This window comes from Rana temporaria, chromosome 1 (genome assembly GCF_905171775.1).
Source record: "Rana temporaria chromosome 1, aRanTem1.1, whole genome shotgun sequence".
In the NCBI taxonomy this organism is placed as follows: domain Eukaryota; kingdom Metazoa; phylum Chordata; class Amphibia; order Anura; family Ranidae; genus Rana; species Rana temporaria.
The window spans coordinates 63,811,406-63,817,881 of record NC_053489.1 but is presented as its reverse complement, the minus strand read 5'-3'; positions in this window follow the sequence as shown (position 1 = coordinate 63,817,881).

Here is a 6,476-nt window from a genome sequence, read left to right as displayed (position 1 = left end):
TCGTCGAGGAAACTGTTGAGAAACTCGACGAGCCAAAAAGAGAGCATGTTCTCTATTTCCTTGACGGGAATGGAGAAAATTGGCTTATCGAGTTCCTCGACAGCCTAACAAGGAACTCGATGAGGAAAACTATGTGTTTTGCCCGTCGAGTTCCTCGGTCGTGTGTATGAGGCTTTACAGGTGAGACTTCTCCTCTTGTGCTGGAACACACTAAGGTTGTGGGAACAACTCAAAACTCCAGAGCAGATATAAAACCAATTGCAAATTAAGGTAGGCACATCTCTCTAATGTATCCAAGAAATATTGGAAGGTATATGCTGGCTCAGCTCACCGGGCTCCATCTTTAACTAAGTTGTCAGTTTTTGTTGGACTGGTGCTTTTAATGGTCATACATTACTAGTTGAGTACAATTGGACTGGGATGTTTCTAAAAGGTTGCCTTCTTCCATAACTTGGGAAGCATGAAGGTGAGATGCAGGATACAGTTTGACAGTTTCTGGTGGCAAACCGGACTAATGTGATAGTTTACAAGCTTTTTGCGACTTTGTGATGAGAACATCATTAAGTCTATCCACTTGGCACCAGAAGGATTTACATATAAACCTGCTTTATAAAATAATAACTTCAACATCTGGAAGACTTTTATTTGAGTGATTGTTTAAAAGCTCTGAGATTCAGAGCCACATTATTCTTACTATTTCATTGTGAAGTTCACCCATCAAACTACTTGCCAGTTCTGTAAGTGGGATGCTGCAGAGAGAACACTTTTATGAGTGTCTAAGTCTTGGGACCCGATGAACAATTATTTCTGAATTGTGTCAAATGTAAAATCTCTTTTGAAAGCTTGAGCCTTTTTCCTTTGGTGATTAATTGTGTACAGTTCTCCCCCCTTAATACGTTGCCAGGAGAAGTCACATTGCTTTCACGTTTCCTCTGAAATAAAAAAGATAGAATAAATGTTCAAGAATGCAAGAAAAGTCACATATTTAAAAAGGCTATGATAAATGTCTTATACACACAACCTTTTTTTTTGCAATTTTGGTTGTGAAAAACGGTCGCGTGTATGCTCCAGAGCATTTTTCTTGACGAGAAAAATGGCCGTTAAAAATTTAGAACCTGCTCTATTTTTATTTGTCGTTTTTTCACGTCGTTCTATTTCATGTCGTGAAAAACGATCGTGTGTAGGCTTTAACAAGGGGGAAAAAACCCCGCATGCTCAGAAGCAAGTTATGAAACTGGAGCGCTCGTTCTGGTAAAACTAGCGTTCGTAATGGAGATAGCACATTCGTCACGCTGTAACAGACTGAAAAGCACAAAGACTGAAAAGCGCGAATCGTCTCTCATCTAACTTTTAATAACACGTGGTAACACAAAATCAGCAAAAGCAGCCCAAAGGATGCCGGCATTCGAATGGAACTTCCCCTTTATAGTGGCGTGGTACATGTTGTCGTACGCGTTGTATGTCACCGTGATTTGCTCAAGCATTTTTTTTCACGATCGTGTGTATGCAAGGCAGGCTTAAGAGGAATCACGTTGAGAAAAACATTGTTTTTTCAATGACATGAATAACGGTCGTGTGTACTCGGCATTAGAATTCAGGCTGACATCAATTGCTGTGACTCCAAAAAGTTGCCTCATTCAAGAATCTGTAGCCTCGATAAGGTCACATTGATAATGAAGGGAATTTACTAAGACTGCGGCAGCCAGAATCTGGAGCAGCTGTGCATGGCAACCTATTAGCTTCTAGCTTTCATTTTTAAAGCTTAATTGAACAAGCTGACATTAGAAGCTGATTGGTTAGTGTGACAGATCCAACTGGGACAGGGGCTTTTAGAGGAGACTGCATGGTAGCTTCTTGCCCACTGACTATGGGTCCTGACATTTGAAGGAGCAACAAGAATTCAGAAAAATGTTCTGTTATACCTGATTTTGCGTAATATAATATATATTCTGTGTGAATTTACAATAAAGTCAGTTCCAGTTTGCACCTAAGCTAGTGTCTTGGGTGCAATATTCAGCAATATATGGTTCCTGGTTCCAGAGAGAAGGAAGCTTTATCGTGGTGGAAGCACCCAAGCAGGGTGCTAGACGTTCCATCACAGATACTATGCACAGCTGCTCCAGATTTACTGTTTGCTCCAGTCTTAGTAAATTCCCTCTATATCTTTTAGACATATATGAACACACTAAGTCAGTAAGTTAGATATACTGTATATATCCATATATAAACTGTATACAAAAGCTTTAGAGTGCACAGCCTGGCGCAGTTATGAATGGTAGCCAATCTGCTTCTAACCTCAGCTTGTTCACTTAAGCTTTGACAAAAAACCTTGAAGCTGATTGGATTCTATGCACAGCTGCACCAGATTTTGCACTCTCTATTTCAGTGGTTCTCAACCTGGGGTCTGGACCCCCTCTGGTGTCAAATTCCGATTTGCCAATGGTCACCGAATCCTGGGCTGTTCCTGCACTGCTCTCCCAGGCTTTTTGCGACCGCCCAGCAGGGCTGTCCCTGGAGCCTGTGGTTGCCCAGCAGGGCTGTTTCTGGAACCCGCAGCCGCCCACTTAGCCTCTTCGTAGCCGCCCATTCAGTTCATGGCATGGCTGGGGGGCAGAGACTAGAGGTCAGCTGACTGGTGAAGAATGTAAAGTGGGAGGGGCTGGAGGAGACCCTATCTTCCGATTTTGGCATAGTTGTCACTGCTGCGAGACACCACAAAGTCAGAGACACAGTGAATCTGGAGACACAGCGAGTAACACTACCTGTGCTTATAGTTGCCATTAAAAGTCCCCACCACAGTTCTCAGATCAGCAGATGACCTTGATCAAGAGCACCTAAGTTGGCTAATCAGAACTCCCCTCACCACTGCCACTGATCCCAACTACCCGCCAGCGCTGCCACTGATCCCAACTCCCCGCCAGCACTGCCACTGATCCCAATTCCCCACCAGCACTGCCAGGCACCCCCCCCCCCACCAAGGAATAAGAGAAGGAATAAAAACAGAGAATACATGGAAGAAAGAGGAAAAGAGGGGGAGAATCAAGAAAAAGGGAGAGAAAGAATATGAGAAAGAACAAGAAAGATGGCTAGAGCGAGGGATGGGGGAAAAAAACAAGAAATTAGGATAGAGAGAGATAAAAGGGAAAGAAAGGAGGACAAAGAGAAAGAGTGGTACATCCAAAAATGTACCATAAGGGTTTTCAATACTGTACGAGTGGAAGAGACTCAGGGAGCGCTAAATGTCCGTGGGTTAGGGGCTCAAATTACTTGTCTTGCCTTGGGTGCTGACAACCCACGCTACAAAAATAATTTTACTGTTAGGGGTCCCCACAACTTGGGAAATTTTATTAAGGGGTCACGGCACTTGCAAGGATGAGAACCTCTGCTCTAGTCCTACTAAATCAACCCCATTGTGTCATTTGCATTGGATGGAATTTTCAGAAATTCTTCAAATCTGTTGAGAAGACAGACCAGGGTTGATTTACTAAAACAGTAGTGAATGTTCGCTTAGCTTAGCATTTTTTTTTTATATTTTCCCTTGCATACTATTTGACATTTCCAGTTATCACAACTTTACCTTATTCATTAAGTTTAAAGTGAATATGCGCTACTCCTTGATTAAATTAACTCCATACAGTAAGGTTGCTATTTGTAACTGGTCTCCAGCTCCATTGGTATACATATTTGAGTGTAATTTCCTCAGTATTTCACATTTTGGAAAAACATGTTATTTAATATAAATGTGTATGATCCCAGCTTCTTTAGAATTTGCCTTCTTTCCAACCTTGACCTTAAATGAAGAATACTTATACAAAGTGTTTAGATTATTACATGAAAACTTGATGTTGATTCATTTTGAATGCCCCATATTTTTGAAAGCTGATTTTGACATGGCCCCAAGCTGTTTCCTCCCGGAGATGTCCATCACTACAAGAATTATGTTTCTAATGTTCTGTCCTTCTAAATTCTGGGTCAGGAGATAATTCCCAACTGAAAACTCATCAAAAAATGATCATATCCCCCAAAATCTGGCACAGGAAATCTCTGTCCTTTTTTGAAGTTTTAAAGAGTTTGTTTACCACACATGACTTGCATTTTGTGCTGCTGGGAAATGTGTCTCAAATTCCCATATTCCATTTACTATTGTTTTCATATTTCTGCTGATTTGTTTCCAGTCGAGAGTCTGCCCACAGAACTTGCCAATGAACACGGCCTGTTTCAAATCACACTTCAACAAACAATGTGACGATGGGAGGCTAGCATCACAAACTCAATTTCATTATGAGGGAGATGTTATATTGTGGAAGGCCACTAAATAAGCAAAATCAAGTTCTATCAATAACACAATGACTTCCCTAATGTAATAAGTTACATTCCGGTAAAATTAAAAAATAAAGAACAATTTAAATACATGCAGGCAAGACACCAATCTGGCTATTTGATATGTAACCTCTGAGGGTAAAAACGAGTTAACACTTAAGGGGGCGTACCATCATCCAGGGTATAGATATAAAAGAATTTGGTTCTAAGGTCCCCGAACCAAAGAGCCAAATGGGCCATAATTGGACTATCGCGGTACTTGTAGCATATGTAAATCGTGTATAACAAAAACAAGTAAGTAATGATAAAAAAATGTTTTTATTGAATACAGTGTCGATAACGACATAAGGGGGATACAAGGTTAAAAAATACACAACATGTATGACCAAACATAGCACCATAGCTTCTCCCCAGAAGGGGGGAGAAGCATAATGGGTTGAAGGTCATATCAGAACATCTTTACTAGTTTCGTGGCTAACATGCCACTTCATCAGAAGAGTCTAAAACCCCCCCCACACGCATGATAAGCGGGGAGGGCGGCCACCACCTCAGAGGGTCCCGTGTAACGACCATGGGGCACATGTATGGGCGAATGGACCTACTTGAATACAAGGAAATGTAGTACAAGTAGGGGGCCCCGGGTACGGAAGCCCGGGTAGGGATTTCTCGAACCAGATGTGAACTCCGCAGGGGGGAATCCATAGTACTGGACCCCAAAGGGAGGGGGACCACTGAGTGTCCCATGGTGGCGTCAGGGTAGTGACGCCTACCAGTAACACTGTGAGCCAGGTAGGGCCACAGGAATCCCGGGGTCCAAAACAATCTGGCTATGTTTTACTGTAATCCACAAGCCCACTGCTCCCATAACATGCTTTGCTGCCAATAAGTTGGTGATCTGGGAACCCTTCTTCTCCTTCAGTTTTTATGTACAACATAGTCTTAAAGCCTAACTTCAGCTTTACTATCACTACAAATAGTTTGTTTGGGCCAAGGCCCAATAGGCCACATTGGTCGTACTTGACCCCCTGCATAGACAGCAATAAAAACACTTTCAGAAGGTCTAACCCTCCACTAAAATGTTTTTTGTTGACTGTTTTTTTCTGTTCTAAAGCTTATCATTTAACTTCAAATGTCAATAACCCCATCTTATACCTTACACCAACATCACCTCCATAATTAGGGACCCTTGGGACCAGGACTAACCCCTTGATGTACACTCTGTGACCCCCTACTTTCTTGACCTCTCTATATGCTTTCTACCCCCCCTCTTCCCTCCATAGTGCCTCAATCTAACCTATCAAACAGGCATCCTATTGGGGCCACCATTTCTTAAGGCCAAAAGCCACTTGACTTAGCCTCTACATTACCATCCTCAAAATTTTTGAAAAGAAAACAAACAACAATGGTGTGAGGTGCTCAATCTCTAATATGTTCATAGGTTTTCTTCTGCAACCTTTAAATTATACACCAAAAATATGCTGTATTAAAGTTTTGTCATGTTTTGATATGATGTGAATTTGCTTTTGTCATATTCCTGTTTAGAAATGATCCGACCTGCCCAGAGTTTGATTTGAGCATTGATATCAACAGAAGCCCATTTACTGGGGTAATAGGCAATTAGATGTAAAAAAAATAGCACAGAAGGAATGGGGGTGGGCACTGCCCTGGGAAACATGTACCAGTGCAAATAAAAAGTCTTAAAAAATCCATTATAAAAAGTCTTAACAATTCCATTCGGCCAAGGAGCAATGATTTTTTTTTTATGGTTTAAAGTGATATATTAAAAATGTCCAATTCCTCTAAGTGACATGCCAGGGGGTACCTGCCCTTGAAGGGGCACATCTCTATGATATACAGGAAGTGCTGCAGCAGGACTGACATTTAGGCCCCTTTCCAGGTCCTCCTGTACATTTTTCAGGTAGACCTGATCGGATGGTCCATGTATCCCTATGAACCAGTGGGTGTAAATGGACACAAGCCTACCTATACTTTTACATTAAGCTTCAAGTGACACTCCACTTAGTTGTGAACAGGCACAAATGAAAACCATGGAATATTAAATGTTGAGGATATCCTAGCTTTAAGCTACAAAATGCTCATTTGTAAATGAGTACTTAAAGGGGTTGTAAAGGTTCATTTTTATTTTCTAAATATGT